General features: G+C 39.9%; 1 long non-coding RNA gene across 50 annotated transcripts in view; it reads right to left on the bottom strand.

Annotated features, from left to right (window-relative positions):
• LOC141584675 (uncharacterized) overlaps nt 1–20,576 on the bottom strand; it is a 287,268-nt gene that overhangs the window by 206,034 nt on the left and 60,658 nt on the right. For 46 of the 50 annotated variants that reach the window (XR_012517873.1, XR_012517882.1, XR_012517868.1 and 43 more), the window contains 4 exons: nt 8,560–18,642; nt 3,548–3,726; nt 2,711–2,832; nt 2,082–2,243 (listed from right to left, as the gene is read on the bottom strand). This is a non-coding gene — a long non-coding RNA (uncharacterized LOC141584675). The remainder of the gene's footprint in view (nt 1–2,081; nt 2,244–2,710; nt 2,833–3,547; nt 3,727–8,559; nt 18,643–20,576) is intronic. The other 4 variants (XR_012517884.1, XR_012517881.1, XR_012517885.1 and 1 more) reach the window with 4 other exon arrangements.

The following is a 20,576-nucleotide window of genomic DNA, read 5'->3' as shown; positions in this document are numbered from 1 at the left end:
GTTAAATGGTGTCAAGCCGCAATATAATAGATGAAGAGTTGTTACTGTTGTTACCAAAATCTGTCATTGAAATTCTTTGTGTACAGCACTGAAGCCCAGAGACCCTGACTGCAGCCCTAACAGGCAAATCAAATGCCCATCTACTGATTTAGAGTACTTGTAATTGGTTGCTCACATCTCATAAATCTTTAACAAATGTCCCTCATGTCCCCCCCAAAATTTTAGATTCTATTAATTGTTACCTTACTTGTACAGTAGACACATGTTATTGAGTCTCAGCAACTTATAATGTATGAATGCTTCATTCACAAGAGGATGCGCTGTTCTCAGCATGGTCATGTTGGCATTAAGGCACTCCTGACTGCAAGCTCTGAATAAATTCTAGTCTATTTGTTTGAGTCCTGCTAAATGATTATCTGGAAATGAGGCTTTCTGAGATATTTGAGGCATGAACACCTATCTTTCAAAAACTGGTTACTGATGTTAAACTGGTGACTGAAAAATCTGAAATATGATGAGGAAGATGAAAGAGAATGAGAGTCCCTGGGGACTTGAAGGAATCTTCCTGAAGCAGAAGGATTATACCTGTGTTCAAGTTGGTATATAGATATGCAAAGATGCGGCTGGGCACGGCGGCCCATACCTGTAATCCTGCACTGTGGGAGACCAAGGCAGGTGGATCACGAGTCAGGAATTCAACACCAGCTTGGCAAAGATGGTGAAACCCTGTCTCTATTAAAAATACAAAAATCAGCTGGCCATGGTGGTAGGCTCCTATAATCCCAGCTACTTGTGAGGCTGAGGCAGAGAACTGCTTGAACCTGGGAGGCAGAGGTTGCAGTGAGCCAAGAAAGCGCCACTGCACTCCAGCCTGGGCAACAGAGTGAGGCTTCATCTAAAAAAAAAAAAAAAGGGCGGGCGTGGTGGCTCACGCCTGTAATCCCAGCACTTTGGGAGGCCGAGGCAGGTGGATCACGAGGTAAAGAGATCGAGACCATTCTGGTCAACATGGTGAAACCCTGTCTGTACAAAAAATACAAAAAAAAAAATTAGCTGGCCATGGTGGCGCATGCCTGTAGTCCCAGCTACTTGGGAGGCTGAGGCAGTAGAATTGCTTGAACCCAGGAGGTGGAGGTTGCAGTGAGCTGAGATTGTGTCACTGCACTCCAGCGTGGGTAACAAGAGCGAAACTCCGTCTCAAAAAAAAAAAAAAAGAGAAAAGAAAGATGCTTTGCTTTGCTATTCTCTCTTTACATGCCCTTTCATTTTCTGAGCCAAAGGTATTCTGTTCATGTTTTAGAATTTTTTTGTATCAAAGTGATACTTTTGGCCAGGTGTGGTGACTCATGCCTGTAATCCCAGCACTTTGGGAGGCTGTGACGGGCAGATTATGAGGTCAGGAGACCAAGACCATCCTGGTCAACATGGTGAAACCCCGTTTCTACTAAAAATGCACACAAAAAATTGGCTGGGCGTGGTGGTGCACACCTGTAGTCCCAGCTACTCGGGAAGCTGAGGCAGGAGAATCGCTTGAACCCAGGAGGTGATGGTTGCGGTGAACCGAGACTGCACCATTGTACTCCAGCCTGGGAAACAAGAGCGAAACTCCATCTAAAAAAAAAAAAGTGATACTTTTTTAAAGAATATTTTTCCATGAAATAGTTTCAAGTATACAAATAGATGCACACACAGTACAAAGAGTTCTGTATATCCTTGAGTTACCAGCAGCGTAACATCTTATATAACCATGAATCTAGTAAAATATGGGGAAAAAAATATATGCTTCAATAGTTTTGTACCAATTATTTCTATAAATATAAATATAAAAAGTCTATGCTTCAATAGTTTGCTACCATATATTTATAAAATTATTTTTTATATATTTATAAAATTATTTTAAATAAATAATTTGTACAAAACTATTTATTGAAGCATAGACTTCTTCCATATTTGACTAGGCTTTGCAGTAATGTCATTTTTCTGTAGAGGATATACTGCATTTACTGTCAGGTATATTATTTATTGTTGTGTAATAAATTATCACACACTAAGTGGCTCTAAACCACATACACATTACTCACAGTATCTCTGAATCATGAATCTAGAGAGAGATGATGGCCAAGGATGAGATCTCAAGTGGAGTTTCAGCTGGGGAAGGATCCTCTTCCAACCTCATATGATTGTTGGTAGGGGTCAACGCCCTGTTTTAGTTGAGATGACTTCATTGGTGAATTATTCCCAACCTTTAAATAATTAATAACAATCGATCACAAATTCTTCATACAACTAAAACAACTACAAAATAAGTGGAGCGATCACTTCTTAATGTATACTCAATCAGTTTATATTAATACTACAACTAAAGCAAGTCACTTCAAGGAAAAAAAAAAAGACCAATATGTCTTGTAAATGTAAAAGCAAACATCCTCAAGAAAATGGTAGCAAAACTAATTAGCAAATGTAAAAAGAATTATACACCATCACCAAACATACTTGTCTCAGGAAAGCAAATTTGGTTCAACATATAAAATAATTAGTGTCATGCCCTATATTAATAAACTCAAAAATGAAAGGCACATGATCACCTAAAAGATGCAGAAAAAGCACTTGACAAGTCAAAAATCTATTCATGACAACAATACAGAGCAAATATGCCAATAAGGAAACTTTCTTTAAAGTACATCCATGTCATCATATGTTATATACTCACATGTCATCATAATTTATCTAAAAGGCTCAATACTTTCTCCAAGGCTATAAACAAGACAAGGATGTTCACTCTTCACACTTACTTTCAACATTGTAGTGGAGGATGTAGATAGGTTAATTAGCCTAGAAAAGTAAACACAAATTTAATATTACTAAGTGTCAATATTTTCCAAATTGACATACAGATATATTATCCTCCCTATTAAAATGTGAGGTAACATTTTTTTTCTAACTGGCAAGCTGATTTTAAAATTCAGGTGTAATGCAATACAATGTAATGCAAAGCAGCCAAAAGAAATTTCAAACGAAAAGCAGAGTTCACAATATAGATTCATGTATCCTAATTTGAATAGGATATATGAATATCCGATTTGACTGCAAAGCAGTCAAAATAAAGATTTGTGGTACTAGTATAAACACAGACATACAGATTGATATGGTTTTGCTCTGTGTCCCCACCCAAATCTCATCTCAAACTGTAATACCTTTGTGTCAGGGGAGGGACTTGATGGGAGGTAACTGAATCATGGGAGTGAACTTCCCCCTTGCTGTTCTCATGACAGTGAGTTCTCACAAGATCTGATGGTTTAAAGTGTGTGGCAGTTCCTCACTAGCTTTTTCTCTTCTGCCACCATGTAAGATGTGCTTTGCTTCCCCTTCATCTTCTGCCATGATTTTAAGTTTCCTGAGGCCTGCCCAAGTATGTGGAACTGTGAGTCAAACAAATCTTTTTTTAAATTACCCAGTCTCAGGTAGTTATTGATAGCAGAGTGAAAACAAATTAATACACAAATCAAAGGAATACAATGGAATTGAATGTCCAAAAATTAACCTTTACCTTTATAATCAAAAATTTTACAAGCTTGCCAGGTCAATTCAACATGGAAAATATTTTCACACCAAATGTTGTTAGGGCAATTGAATATCCACAAGCAAGTTGAACTTCTCTCTCATAACATACACATAATTGGCTCAAAATGATCATGTACCCAAATACAACAGCTAAAGAGACCAAATCTAGAATATAGAAATACAGAAATACATGTTTGTGTTCTTAGGTTAAACAATAGAATATAGAAATATAGAATATAGAAATACAGAATATGTATAGAATATAGAAATACATATTTGTGTTCTTAGGTTAAACCATAATTTCTCTTATTTCTACAATATTACAGCTAAAGTAGAAGAAAATATTCACAATCATATAGCATAAAAGGGTCTATTATTCACAAAATACACACAAAAAATTTACAACTCAAAGATAAAAAGGCAAATATCACAATCAACTTGGTAAATTATTTGAATAGACATTTCCCCAAAGATGCTATAGTCATGTCCACTAAGCACAGGATGCGAGGCCTAAAGTCTTGTCATAAGGAAATGAAAATCTAAACAACCATGACATACATTTTACAAATCTAAAGGGTGGACATACTGCAGGAAAAAAAGCAAATTAAAAAAGGTAAAATACTGTGTATGATTATAGTTATGTGACACCCTGGAAAGTGAAAAAATATAGAGACAAATATTTGGTATTTACTGGGGGCTCAGAAGGGAGGCAGTTCAAACTGGTGAGGTACTGCAGATTTCCTCTGGGAAGTGAAATCATACTGGTATCATACTGTAATGGTAGACACATAATTATATCTTACAAATGTTAAATAACTTGAGAATATAAATAAGCAAATTAAAAACCTTATACAGTAGGGAGGAGACAGCATGGGACAACGGACGTAATAAAACTGTACACTTCAGTGAAATAACCTCACAGAAGGGAGTGGGGAAATAGCAACTGACCCAAGTAACTTATCAAATAAGTGGATATTCTGAATCTAAAGAGTGAAGATTCATCCATAAGTACTTTAGTTGGTAGAGTTCTTTCTCAGGGCAGTGTACATTTCCAATTCTGAAACCACTATACATGTCTTTTGGATTCAGTGATTAAGTAACAGAACCATCTTTATCACTGGAAAAGTGGCAGGCTACATACAAATAAGTGGTAACAGGTGCACTGATTCGTATAGTACTGGATTAGATCCAATGCTGGAGCTGCAGCATTATTAGGAATTCATGTTTAATAAAGATATGTACAGATACATGATAAATATTTATACATATATGTGTATCTGTGTGTATATACACACAAACACATACACACATATATGAATATGTATATCCCCATACATGGGGAGCAGGAGTGTGGACTTTACTCTGTCAGCAGACAAGTTCAGGACTCAATAGAGATGCCCCAGGAGCACTGAATACACCCAGGTCCAAGATCTCCATTTCTAATTAAATTTTCCAATAGAAATAACTAGGACTCTGTAAAAAACGGCTAATACTAGGCTTGCAAGGGAATTAACACAATTAGGCTGAGTACCTAGTAGTTCAGAAGACAATAAAATGCAAACAACTAACCAAACACATAACAATATCAAAACTTATTAATGGTGGTGTTTCAAAACGACAGAGGATCCAAAGAAAAGACCTTCCAATAGCCAACAGTGGAAAAATTTGAACAATCAAATAAATGAAGTAGTAGATGTAAGGAGTAAAATAAATATTCATGCTTGTGCACTGACATAAAAATGACTGCACAAAATAACTATAATTGGAGAAGAACAGGCACATGTTCAGGGTGACAATTCCAAAAACTTTGGTAGACACTCTACTCATAAAGTGTAGCATGTTTTGTTTTTTCCCCCCAAGATGGCAGATTGGAGGCTTTGTGAGTGTGCCCCACATGCTTGGAAACAGCAAAATAGTATGTGGAGATTTACACTGTGAATTTTTACCCAACACAGGAACTCAACAGAAAAACTGAAAGGAGAGACAAGCTGCAATTTGCCCCAAGTATCAGATGGGGAATGGAGTCTTCAGAATGTGAAAGGGAGAGACTATCTTCACTCTACCCAACACTGGAGCTGACTCACACAGGAGGGGAGCATGAAAGGAGTGCTACCTGGATGTGCTGTGTGTGCATTCCCAGACCCCAACAGGGAAACAAGGAAGATATTCTAAATCCTAATTCATAGGCGACCTTGCAGAAACCAGCCAGGCAATCTAGGCGGTGGTCACATGTTGGGAGAAGCTCCCAACTGAGAAATGCAATTTAATATTGAGTGGAGTATGAGTCCTCCAGTTCCAAAACCAAAAAACAAGCAGGAAGCATTCTCTTGCCAGGACCATAGGAGCTGGTTACTCCTGCTCCACATGCCAAATCAAGAGGGGTGTGGCCTGAGAGCCACTATTTCATTTTCAGTCTCCACTTAAAAGTCTTGTGACCTGGAGTGGGTTTGTGTTCTGAACATGGAGTGTCTGGGACCTAGCTGACTATTGTGGCTTTTCATCAGGAGAAATCTGCATGGATGAAACCTGCTGTGTAAAGGCCATGGGGAGCAGGGCCAGTCTATCTGCCATCTATTGCCTGGCCCTGTCTCCCCATGGGGACTCTTTGGAAGCACAGGAGGTCTTGCTTCTCACGGGAACTATCCCAGTGGCCAGAGAACTGTCCACCAACCCCTATTGAAACTGCTGCTTGTGCCCGCACATGGGGAGCAGATGTATGGACTTTCCTGACCTAGCTTTGCCCGTCTACATGCCCTGGTAGCAAAACAGGAACAGGGACTTTTAGGTGATAGGTCTCTGCCCATCACCTGATTGCTTGCTCTGGGTAACAACGGCTCAGCATAAATCCCAGTACCGTGATTGCAGCTGGCTCTCTCCTGCAAGTGCCATCTCCTAGACGGAGATCGACCAACAGAATTACAGCCATTAAAAAATCTGTTGGCACAGTAGCACAGTGCATGAGAAGGAGAAAACTTTTCATGACCTCAGCTACTACCATTGCTCACACAACCCTGGCTATAAGGGGACCTTGTACCTGCTCATGTACTCAGTAGATTACTACGACAGCTGACAGTTGAGAATCTTACAGTGTTTACGCCAGTCCTCTGCGAACCCCATCAGAGCTGGTGCTTGCACCTGCCGCTAGAGACAAAAGGAATGGTCAGCCTACTCCAGCTCTACCCAACGTTACCTACTCTGGAGCTCAAAATGAAGCCTAAGCCACTGTACGTCCCATGGACCAGTCCATGCCCTAAGGCCGGCGTCCCCAAACTTTTTACACAGGAGGCCAGTTCACTGTCCCTCAGACAGTTGGAGGGCCGCCACATACTGCGCTCCTCTCACTGACCACCAATGAAAGAGGTGCCCCTTCCTGAAGTGCGGCAGGGGGCCGGATAAACGGCCTCGGGGGGCCGCATGCGGCCCACGGGCCGTAGATTGGGGACACCTGCCCTAAGGCATTAGAGAGCTTCTCCAGATGCCCAACTAGAGATGTCAGTCATCAATTCTCCTCAGAACGAAAACCAACATTACAAATGAATAATCATAGATCAAATGTATTAGAGCCCATCACAAAGTTCCCTGGAGGAATCCATGACACAAAAAAGAAAGAAATGAAAAGCTGGCAGAGATCACACCCTGAGAGAATGAGTCTTCCGTGGAAAGGGTAAGTGCTTTCAGCCTCTCCAGTCCTTGCAGCAGACTTTTGGTATCTGAACTCAAGGAGAGCTTCTTTGCCCTCGTGGGCCCAAATACTGGAGTGGGCTGCAGTTTGAGGGCTTTTCCAGGGTATTACACTGAGCTACCAGCTCACATAGGGTCCCTTCCTTTCTCCCCCGGAACTTAGCTGTAGTAGTGGACACCATACTGGGTACGCACTCACTGTGGGACTTTGTTCTGCTCAGGGACCTCCAACCCTTGTGTTTTTAACATCACTGGATCCCTTGCAGACATTCCTTGATATGGTGAGACCACATCAAATACCTTCTCAGGCTACAGTGAAACAAAACTAGAAATTAATTCCAAGAAGAACTCCCAAAACTATACGAATACATGGAAATTAGGCAACCTGATCGAAATTTTATTTTTTCAATTAATTATTACAGTGACACAAAACATCTGGGATACAACAAACGCAGTACTGAGAGGGAAGTTTATAGGGCTAAATGTCTACATCAGAAGGTCATACAGGTCATAAAATGACATTAACATCGCAAGTCAAAGAACTATAAAACAAGAACGAACCAAATCCAAAACTATCACAAGGAAAGTAATAACAAAGATCAGAGCAGAATTAAAAAAATTGAAGCCCCCAAAATAAAACCAAAGATCAATGAAATAAAAAGCTGGGTGTTTGAAAAGATAAACAACTTTGACAGACCACTAGTTAGATTAACTGAGAAAAGACAGATGATTCAAATAAGCTCAATGAGAAATGAAAATGGAGACACTACAGTTGATACCACAGAAATACAAAATATCATCTGAGACTACTATTGATACCTGTATGCACACAAAGTAGAATATTTAGAAGAAATAAACAAATTCCTAAAAACATACAACCACCCTGCCAAGGTTAAATCAGGAAGAAATCATATCCTGAAGAAACCACCAATCAGTAGTGATATGAAATCAATAATAAGTAATTGTCCAACAAAAAAGCCCAGGACCAGACAGAGACACAGACAAATGCTACCAGAAGTTTAAGGAAGAACTGATATCAATTCTACCGAAAGTATTCTAAAAGATGAAGAGGGAGTGAATCATCTCCAGATCATTTTTTTTTTTTTTTTGAGACAGAGTCTTGCTCTGTTGCCAGGCTGGAGTGCAGTGGCACAATCTTGGCTCACTGCAGCTTCCGCCTTCTGGGTTCAAGTGATCCTCCTGCCTCAGCCTCCCAAATAGCTAGGAAGGGCCCAGCTAATTTCTTGTATTTTCAGTAGAAATGGGGTTTCAGTATGTTGGCCACGATGATCTTGATCTCTTAACCCCATGATTTACCTGCCTTGGCCTCCCAAAGTCCTGGGATTTCAGGCATGAGCCACTGCATCCAGCCCCAAATCATTCTTCATAGTGAGTATCACCCTGATACCAAAGGCAGAAAAGAACAAAACAAAAAAAGAAAATTACAGGCCAATGCCTCTGATGACCACAGATGCTAAAATCCTTAACAAAATACCAGCAAACCAAATCCAACAGCACGTCTACAAAGTGGGTTTCATCCAGGGATGCAAGGATGGTTCAGCATTTGTGTCAATAAATGCAATTAACCATATAAACAGAGCACTGATGCATTAGGTTTTCTCCTTGCCTTGGCGACTTGAAAGTCTTGGGCCCCCTATCTTCAAGACACGTGATTTACCTGACCCTATCGCTGTTTACTATCACCTCACCCTACCTTCCCTGCCCACTGCTTTGTACTCAGTAAAAGTCAGTATCCAGGCACTCGGGGCCACTGCAGGTCTCCACACTTTGGTTGGCAGTGGACCCCTGAGCCTAAACTCTCTTTTCTCTGTCTCTGTCTGTGTCTTTTATTTCTACAGTTTCTCATCTTTGCACCAGCAGGGAGGGGCTCACAGAACCCTATAGGGCTGGGCCCTATAGCTGCCAAGATAATTTAGTATGGAAAATATTTTCTTTTTTTTTTTTTTTTGAGATGGAGCCTTGCTCTGTCACTAGGCTGGAGTGCAGTGCCACAATCTCTACTCACTGCAATCTCCACTGCCAGGTTCAAGAGATTCTCCTGCCTCCGCCTCCCAAATAGCTGGGATTACAGGCACCTGCAACCATGCCCAGCTATATTTTTGTATTTTTAGTAGAGATGGGGTTTCACTATGTTGGCCAGGCTTGTCTTGAACTCCTGACCTCATGAGCCACCCGCGTTGGCCTCCCAAAGTGCTAAGATTACAGTCGTGAGCCACCATGCCCAGATGGGAAAATATTTTCTATAAAATTACTGGAACAAGTGGATACTGGCGTGAAAGTTCACTCCTCCCTTACACAATATATTTAACTGACTCAAAATAGACCATAGACTCATATGTATAAGATGGAACTACAAATCCCATAGAACATAGAAATAAATCTTGGTGGCTTAGGTAAAACAATGGATTATACGCTATGACACCAAAATACAAGTCACTAAAGAAAAAAAGTAGATAAATTGAACTTCATTCGATTTTAAAACTTCTGTGATTCTAAGTTTGGGTCACAAGGATAACCCAAACGTAGGAGAAACTTTTGCAAATCATAGAGCTGATTGGGGTCTCTTGTTGAGAATATACAAAACATTCTTACAAAACAAAGAAGATAAGTAAATGTGAGTAAATTGTATGAACAGACATTTCTCCAAAGAATCTATACAAATGTCCAAAGAGCACATGAAAATATAATCAACCTTTAGTACTTATTAAAATTCAAATCTATGTTATCAAGAGATACATTTCACAAATCTGTTTTTTTTTTTTTGAGACGGAGATTTGCTCTTGCTGCCCAGGCTGGAGTGCAATGGCCCAATCTCAGTTCACTGCGACCTATGCCTCCCGGATTCAAGCAGCTCTCCTGCTTCAGCCCTCTGAGTAGCTGGGATGACAGACATGCGCCACCACACACAGTTAACTTTGTATTTTTAATAGAAACTGTGGTTTCTCCATGTTGGGCAGGCTGGGCTTGAACTACTAAACTTGGGTGATCTGCCCACCCTCAGCCTCCCAAAATACTGAGATTACAGCCGTGAGCCACTGTGCCTGCCCCACAAATCTTAAAAGCATATTCTTAAGTGAAAGAAGCCAGTTTGAAGAAAGTATATACTGTGTAATTAATTACACTTATATGTCATTGTGGACAAGGTATAATTATAATGGTAGGAAAAAGGTAAGTGGTTAAAGGGGCTTGAGTTGGGTGCCATGGCTCATGCCTGTAATCCCAGCACTTTGGGAGGCTGAGGCAGGCGGATCACCTGAGGTCAGGAGGTCAAGACCAGCCTGGTCAACATGGTGAAACCCCATCCCTACCAAAAATACAAAAATTATCGAAGCATGGTGGCGGGCACCTCTAATCCCAGCTACTCGGGAGGCTGAGGCAGGAGTATTGCTTGAACCCAGGAGGCAGGGGTTGAAGATCACGCCATTGCACTCCAGCCTGGGCAACAAGAGTGAAACTCTATCTCAGAAAAAGGGGGCTTGAGAGAGGAAGGCTGAATAGGTGAAATAGAAACCTTTTGTATGTGTGCAGTGAAATAATTTTCTGTGATACTGCAATGGTATGTTACTTTTGCTATTTTACAAACCCTGTAGAATTTTACATCACAAAGTGTCAACCTACATAAATGTGAATTTTGAATGTCATTTAATAGTTTGGGAGATCCCCTGGAGGAATGCAGTCAAAATAATACCACTGCATAACAAAGAAATGAAATAATCTCAGGAAGTGGGAGAAAGGGGACCTCAGCTTAAGAAATTTAGAAAAACAGAAGTTCTTAGGCTCAATGTCAAAGCATTTGGATATAAATACTCTATTGTAGTTGGAAATATTCTTTCCCGTGGGGGTATGAATTACCAATTCTACAACCACTCTGCATGTATTTTGGACTCACCGATTACATAAAGGGGCCCAACCATCTCACTGTTAACATGGGAGGTCACGTACACGTAGCGGGAATGGGGAGACTGATTCATGTGGTACTGAATTAGATCATGGGTGCTAGAAATATTAGGAAGAATTCATGCTTAACTTTACATAGATACATATGGGGAAAGTAGAAAAACACATATATATCTGAGTATGAGTAACATACACACATACTTTGTTAGATGACACAGCACAAAAGTAATAGATCCCTAGTAGAAACGAGAACATCACTGCTCAGAGCTTTGTCTCTAATGCCACTCACCAAAAGAAGAACTAGGGATTTTTGGAGAAATGGTTAATGGTAGGGTTGGGCAGGAAATCAACACTATTAAGTTTAAGCACCTTATAGTGCCAGAAAGTAAGAAAAAGTTAAAACAACACAACCAAACAACCAACTACACAAACAAAATCAAACAGCAGTAATGTGGGTACTTCAAAGTGGTAAAGCAGCTGACTGAAAGACCTTCCAATGAACAACACGAGAGCAATCTGAGCAATATAAGAAACTAGTTTAATTATAGTGGAAATACATATTTACTATTTGCATAATATTCCATATGTTCCAATGAAATAAATACAAAATAAATGCTGGAGAATAGGTAAATTGCCTATAGTAACGAAACACAAATTATATTTGTAGATGTCCTACCTCAAAGGAGGTAGAGCACAATTCTCCACTTGTGACGTATGTGCTGTGCATAGTAACATCTTCTTCAAAATATACGGCATGGAAATGGGGTAAAAAGAGTGGAGTGGAGAAAGTGACGTAAACTCCCTAATCTAGATGATTAAATTAGTATCAATAGTGATACAGCATTCTGATACAATGTCACCAGTATTACACTAATTCCTGTGGTCTTCCCCACCAAAACCCACAATTCCTGTCTGACTATAAGAAAAAATAATCATAGAAATCACAAATAGAGGATGTCAATGTCATCAAAAACAAGGAAATTCAGAGAAACGGACACAGACAAAGAAAGCCTAAGGAGACTCGATATCAAAATGTGATATGTTGGCCGAGTCCAGTGGCTTGTACTTCCAATCCCAACACTCTGGGAGGCTGAGGTGGGCAGATCATGAGGTAAGGAGATCAAGACCATCCTGGCCAACATAGTGAAACCCCGTGTCAACTAAAATACAAAAAATTAGCCAGGTGTGTTAGCAGGTGCCTGTAGGTACTCAGGAGGCTGAGGCAGGAGAATCACTTGAACTCGGTGGGAAAGGTTGCCGTGAGCTGAGATCACACTCCACCCTGGTGACAGGCAGAGACTTAATCTCAAAAAAAAAAAGAAAGAAAGAAAGAAAAAAAAGAAAAGAAAAGAAAAAAAATTAGTACGTTATTCTGGAATAGATCCTGGAACAGAAAATGTACGTTACATTAAAAAAAAGAAAAAATAAATCTGGTAAATATGTGCATATCGCTGAATGAGAATGCGTATTACTGGTGTGTTAATTATGAAAAATGCCCCCTGTTAATTAAGAAGTTAACAATAATAGAAACTCTGTGTTAGCTATATATTAACTCTCTGGATTGACTATGCAACTGTTCTTTAAATCCGGGCATGGTGGCACATGCCTGTAATCCCAGCTGCTTGGGAGGCTGGGGCAGGAGAATTGCTTGAGCCCAGGAGACAGGGGTTGCAGTGAGCCAAGATAGCCACTGCACTCCAGACTGGCCAACAGAGTGACATGCCATCTCAAAAAAAAAAAAAAAAAAAAATGGTGGGAGAAAGCCAGCATCCACACGGACAGGGCTGTGATGTCACTACTCCATAAAAACCTGGTGAACAGAACTACAGGAACAGCACATAAACAAAAGGCAAAGGCACAACCAAGTAACTTGAATGAACTTGGCCTTGACCCTTTCATCTTATTCCTGAATGGAAAACAACAGGTTGTTCATGAGAGTGATCTTGCACCAAGCTTGAGGATGAAGGGATGGCCTGCTTTTAGAAATAAAGAAAATGATGTGTTTAAGTAGATGACCTACCGCATGTGAACACTAACCTGCCTTTTCTATGTTATCCTGTTAGTTGTGGCTGATAAACTCATTACATTATGAAATAACTAAAGTAGAAGCAAGGTATGGGGGTCACATCTATAACCCCACGACTTTGGGGGAGTACCACTTGCATCCAGGAGTTCAAGACCAGTATGGGAAACAAGGTAAGACCCCATCTCTACAAAACAACAAAAATTAGTTAGGTGTCATAGTGTGCAGCTGTAGTCCGAGCTACTCAGAAGCCTGGGGCAGCAGGACTGCTTGAGTACTGGGAGGTTGAGACTGCAGTGAACTGTGGTCATGCCACTGAACTCAACCTGGGTAACAGAATGAGACCCTGTCTCAAAAAGAAAAAACAAAAAAGAAACAAAACCAGTAAACCTTTCTATGTAAAAGAGCAGAACAAAATTATCACAAAAACAAGAAACCAGTGAAACTTTTTACCTCGATTTGTTTCCCTAGAAATTCTTGTTTTTTTATTTTTTATTTTCCTTTAAGTTCTGGGGTAGATGTGTAGATCTTGCAGAATTCTTACATAGTATACACGTGCCATGGTGGTTTGCTGCCTCCACTCTCCCGTCACCTACATTAGGTATTTCTCCTAATGTTATCCTTCCCCAATCTCCCCACCCACTGCTATCCCTCCACTAGCCGCCATTTGAGAAACATTTCTCCTCCCTTCTTCACTACATAAACGCCACTATCTAGTTTGTGTGAAATATAGGGCTGTTCTTTATATGAAGTGAAATTAAGTCAAATGATGACACACTGTAATAAAGTAAATAAGTACTTCTTTTTACAAAAATTGGTCACTGAAATTATCTCTGTAGACCGTTAAACTCAAAGACTGACTGCTGTAATAACTGAGAAAATAAACGTCCATCTACCAATTTGGAAGAAAAGTACCCATAAAATAGCATTCTTCTTGCCTTGAGGGTTGCTGACATCTAGAATATCCTTATCAAATGATCCTAATCCTCCCACATACATATAAACTGAACTTTTCAAAAAGAGCTCAACTCTTTTCAACTTCTACACATGTGTATATTTGTCTGATATAATTCTTACGATTTCATGAGATGAAACATAGGTAAAATACAAGGGCAAATATTTTTTTTCCTAAAATTTCTCCCACTGAGGCAAACTCATCTTGCCAATAATTGACCCTATATCATCATCATCTGTACCAATCAATAGCACTGGTGATGCTGCATTTCCGATGGGATTCCTATGCTACTCTCTGTGAGGTTATCTTTCCAACCTCCTGACATCCCTTCTGCAGGTTTTGATGATGATGCTATCAGCTGAAGATGTCCATGGGAGGTTTTTAGACCAAGTTTATGTCATTGTACATGAGGACAACCTCATTAGGACTCTCTTGTGGCCAACAGTGTCAGATTCAAGATGCCTCTCTGAGAAAAGACATGACTGTGTGCACAAGAGCATGAATGGAATACGCTAGTTTTCTCCGTGACTGCCCACTTCTCAGTGTTCAATCATCATGGCTGTGTTCCTGTCTGTTTTAAGTGTAAAGAAGTTTTTAAAAATCCATTAAGGAGGAAGATACAATTATAAAGAGCTACTGGAAGCTTTCCTTGAAGTGTTAGATTTTAAAGACTTATTGAGTACACATGGCTCAAGGATGGGAACAACAGACACCCACCCCCGAGTTAAGCAGGGATGATAGGAGGAGGGTGATAGTCAAAAAACTAATCCAGCTGTTGAGTATTATGCTGATACCTTGGTGATGAAATCATTTCTAAAACACACCCCAGTGACATGCAATTTCTTCAGGTAGCAAACTGCACATGTATTCCTGAAACTAAAATAAAAGCTAAAGAAAAAAAATACTTAGAAAAAGCTTTATATTGATAATTCCTGCCATAATTTTAGAAATATGAGTAACGGTCTTTGTAAGCTTCATTCTAAACTCAGTTTCCCATCATATAATATTTATGTGTATCTCCATATCCTCATTTCTATTTATGTTTTAAATCATGAGGCTGATGAACTTACAAGTCACCTCAAGATGAGCCACTGCACATATGGATGCATTGCGGTCCTCATAAAACATTTTGCTGTGCCCCCTTGCTACTTTGTTGAACTCTACTTTTAGGTACTTGGATGTAGGAATTGGTTTTCCCATTTCCTTTTGAATATATTGAGTAAAGAAGAAACATAGTTGATGATTCAGAATTATGATGAAAAATTCACCCATAGTTTTAGGCTCCAGGAAGAACTCTAACTTCTAATCAGGCTACGGTGTGCAGTGTGTTGGGGACTTGCCTCACGATGTGATGTAAGAGTTTGGCTTCGCCGGGTGCGGTGGCTCAAGCCTGTAATCCCAGCACTTTGGGAGGCTGAGGCGGGTGGATCACGAGGTCAAGAGATCAAGACCATCCTGGTCAACATGGTGAAACCCTGTGTCTACTAAAAATACAAAAAAAGTGCTGGGCATGGTGGCACGTGCCTGTAATCCGAGCTACTCAGGAGGCTGAGGCAGGAGAACTGCCTGAACCCAGGAGGCGGAGGTTGCGGTGAGCCGAGATTGCGCCATTGCACTCCAGCCTGGGTAACAAGAGCGAAATTCCGTCTCAAAAAAAAAAAGAAAGAAAGAAAAAAAAAAGAGTTTGGCTTGTTTGCAATTACATATTTTTGAAAACTGCTACGGCCAGGCCGATCTGTGTGAAATCTCGTGGTTTCGTATACTGTGGGAAATCACATCTTCCAAGCTTTTGGAGGTTTTTTGGGGGGACTTGGTGCACCACACTGTGTCATGTAGCATCATGTCAGTACAATTTTGTGTCTACTGGCTTTTTTCTGTTAAGTCTGAGCTCTCAGACCTGATTGATTTTGATTTGCCAGTTTGAGGGGCCACTCCTTGTCCAGATCTCTTGTTCCTCATTTATGGCCTGCCACTCTGGTCTTTTCTTTGGTGATCCATAGTTTGGTAAGGTAGACTATTCCAGTATACATCCTGACAGATTTTTATAGGCATACCAAAGGGAAGAAAAAAGGAGATTTCCCAAGTCATTTAAGTATTAACATGTCTCCATTTAAAATAAATAAAATCACTCTCCATGTGTTAAGATGTGGAACACAAATGAGGCTCTTCATGTCTCAGAGAGAAGGTAGATGAGTGTGGAAAAGTTAAGGGTTCCCATATGGTCAAATAACAGCACCAAAATCACTGTTATTTTGATCTCAGACATGAGAAGCATGGCCCAGGTCAGCTGTATCTCTCACTCCAGACTCTAAGTGTAAACTAGTTTTCTCACAGAAGCTTTTGGATTCATGTGGAGAAAATACCATATGATTGCAGACTTTAAAAGGAATCATGCTGATTTTGTGGAGCTCTATGGATTGCAGGATGCATTCACATGACTCTGTGGGCTTTTAAAGTATGTTTCCTGGACACTACCCTGGTGCTGTCCATCAGATTGCTGTGGTCTGTGAAGTGCCACCTGTTGGCGGCAGGTTGGGGACAGTCCTCCCTGCAGTGGGATTCTTTCTTTAGCCAACACATATGCACAATCCTCATTCAGCCCATGTCCATCTCTTAGATCATGGCATGGAGGGCTTAACATATGTTTTAAATGGCTTATCTTTTTGTTTTTTCTATCTAGTTTTCACCACCTGTATACAACATATACGTATTAGTCTGTTTTCAAACTGCTATAAAGACATATCTGAGACTAGGCAACTTAAAAGAGATTTAACGGACTCACAGTTCCACACGGCTGGGAAGGCCTCCAGAAACTTGCAATCATGGTGGAAGGGGAAACAGGCCCATCTTACATGGCAGAAGATGAGTGAGTGAGGGAAGGAGGGAAGGAGACAGAGAGAGAGAGACAGAGTGTGTGGAGGCGGGGAGGGGAGGGCGTGAGAGAGCCCACAACCGAGAGTGTGTCAGCAAAGGGAAAACTACCATTTATAAAACCATCAGATCTCTTGAGAATTCACTATCATGAGAACAGCATGGAGGAACTGTCCCCGTAATCCAATCACTTCCCACTGGGTCTCTACCTAAACACCTGAGGATTACCATTCAAGGTGAGACTTGGGTAAGGACACAAAGCCTAACCATATCAACATATTATTTCACCTGCCAAAAACCTTGTGTCTTTGTAAGCAGGCACTGGCCTCAATTAGCATATTTTTAAACTTTTTTTTTTTTTTGTAGCCAGTTCACCTGCGACCATGATGATATTGACTTTGCATCTTTTGGGTTTGGCAAGGGACAATATAATCCTATGATATCAATGTCAACAGGCTACCGGGTTCCAAGTAATTCATGATTCAATCTGTAGAGCGAAAATAATAATTTTCACAGTTTTCTCAAAGACTTGAAGGTATATCTGCCTTTTGAGCATGTAAAACAAGAAATAGTTGCATATAGAAAACACCCTCCTGAATGCAAAAGTACAGTTTATATTTCCTGTCACTGACTTTTTAAAAATTGTACTTTAGGTAAAGGGGATATCATCACTGATTCCACAGAAATACAAACTATCATCAGAGATTACTACAAACAGCTCTGTGAACATAAACCAGTAAACCAGGAAGAAATGGCTAAATTCCTGGACATTGGTACTCTACCAAGACTAAACCAGGAGGAAGTTGAAACACTGAATAGACATTTCTTAATATTGCATTCTGATATCCTGCAGTCATGGCTTTCAGTAAGTTTTTAGTCGATCCTACAGATTCACTTCAAAATAGAGTCTGAAACTGTGGCTCTCTGGAATAGGAGGTACAATCACCTATCTTTGAAGATGTGGTTACTAACACTCCAATTGGTGAGTGGGGAGTGTGCAGCCTGATGGCAATGATAAAAGATGACTAGAGACCCTGGAGCTCAGTGTCGTCTTCTGAAGCAGGTGCACCAGTGTTCACAATGATGGGATGCTCTTTCTTCCTTACACATCCATTCATTTCCTGTACATGAGGTTATTGCCTATGCTTTGTTTTTTTTTCTGCCAAAATAACGTCTACACATTTTACTATTTGAAACAACTTTAGATATACAGAAATATTCATAGATAGGACAGAGAGTTTTATACATCTTTCAGATATCTGGAATGTTAACATCTAATATAACCATAGTATCATTAGGAAAACAAAGAAGTTGTATGTGGTGCAAAAATTTTAACTGAAGTACAGATTTCTAACATATTTACTAGGCTTTGCAGTAATGTCCTCCTTTGGTTCAAGGATCGAATCCAGGATGCCACATTACATTTACTACCTGGCGTACTACATACTAGTTTCTGCATTACCACATACTTAGTGCCTCAAAAGCACACACATTACTCACAGTTTCTCTGGGCTGGGAATCCATATTAGATGATGGCCAGGGCTGGGCTCTCAAGTGAAGGTTCAGTTGGAAAAGGATCCCCTTCCAAGTTCATGTGTTTGTTGCTAGGATTCACTGGTGCATACAATCAAACCTTTTAAAAAATATCAGAGGCCTCACAGGAAATACAAAATACCCACAACCATCTGATCTTCGACAAACCTGACAAAAACAAGCAATGGGGAAAGGACTCCCTGTTTAATAAATGGTGTTGAGAAAACTGGCTAGCCATGTGCAGAAAGCAGAAACAGGACCCCTTCCTGACACCTTACACCAAAATTAACTCCAGATGGATTAAAGACTTAAACATCAGACCTAATACCATAAAAACCTTAGAAGAAAATCTAGGCAAAACCATTCAGGACATAGGTGTAGGCAAGGACTTCATGACCAAAACGCCAAAAGCAATGGCAACAAAAGCCAAAATAGACAAATGGGACCTAATCAAACTCCACAGCTTCTGCACGGCAAAAGAAACAGTCAGTAGAGTGAATCGGCAACCAACAGAATGGGAAAAAATTTTTGCAGCCTACCCATCTGACAAGGGGCTGATATCCAGAATTTACAAAGAACTAAAGCAGATCTACAAGAAAAAAACAAACAAGCCCATTCAAAAATGGGCAAAGGATATGAACACATACTTTACAAAAGAAGACATACAGGAGGCCAACAAACATATGAAAAAATGCTCATCATCACTGGTCATCAGAGAAATGCAAATCAAAACCACATTGAGATACCATCTCACACCAGTTAGAATGGCGATCATTAAAAAATCGGGAAACAACAGATGCTGGAGAGGATGTGGAGAAATAGGAACACTTTTACACTGTTGGTGGGAATGTAAATTAATTCAACCATTGTGGAAGACAGTGTGGCGATTCCTCAAGGACCTAAAAATAGAAATCCCATTTGACCCAGCAATCCCATTACTGGGTATATATCCAAAGGATTATAAATCATTCTACTACAAGGACACGTGCACACGAATATTCATTGAAGCACTGTTTACAATAGCAAAGACCTGGAACCAACCCAAATGCCCAACGATGATAGACTGGATAGGGAAAATGTGGTACATATACACCATGGAATATTATGCAGCCATCAAAAACGATGAGTTCACGTCCTTTATAGGGACATGGATGAACCTGGAAACCATCATTCTCAGCAAACTGACACAAGAGCAGAAAATCAAACACCGTATATTCTCGCTCATAGGCGGGTGTTGAACAATGAGAACACATGGACACAGGGAGGGGAGCACTACACACTGGGGTCTGTTGGGGGGAAATGGGGGAGGGGCGGGGGGGTGGGGAGGTGGGAAGAGATAGCATGGGGAGAAATGACAGATACAGGTGAGGGGACGGAAGGCAGCAAAGCACACTGCCATGTGTGTACCTATGCAACAATCTTGCATGTTCATCACATGTACCCCAAAACCTAAAATGCAATAAAAAAAAAAGAAAAAAAAAATTAATACCAATCTATTACCAATAGTTCAAAAAAATTAAAAATGACACAAAGTGGAGAAGACAGCACTTCCCAGTGCATGAGACAAATTTACCCTGATCTCAAATAGAAATTTAATAAGGATATTTGAACAACAGATTATAAATTGATGTGTATTATGAATATAGATATTAAAACCTTTAAAAAACATGAACAAAACAAATCAGTAACATGTAAAAAGAATTATATAGTATGACCAAGGATATTTATATCAGTAACACAAATTTGGTTGAACATACAAAAGAAATTAGTATTCATGGACTATATTAATAAAATAAAGGACAAAATCCACATGATCATCTCAAAAATGAAGAATAAACACTTGCGTAACGCAAAATCAACTTATCATAAAAATATATAGCAAGTTAGATGTAGAGAATAACTTTCTTCACCTTTAAGACAATCAAATAATTCACATATCATAACTTACTTGAACGTTGTCCACTCCTGCCACTTTTATTTATTTATTTATTTATTTTTAATATTATTATTTTTTGAGACGGAGTTTTCACTCTT

Source organism: Saimiri boliviensis, chromosome 5 (assembly GCF_048565385.1).
Source record: "Saimiri boliviensis isolate mSaiBol1 chromosome 5, mSaiBol1.pri, whole genome shotgun sequence".
Taxonomy (NCBI): Eukaryota; Metazoa; Chordata; class Mammalia; order Primates; family Cebidae; genus Saimiri; species Saimiri boliviensis.
The sequence above is the reverse complement of the archived record's forward strand: the minus strand, read 5'-3'. Positions and strand labels throughout refer to the sequence as shown.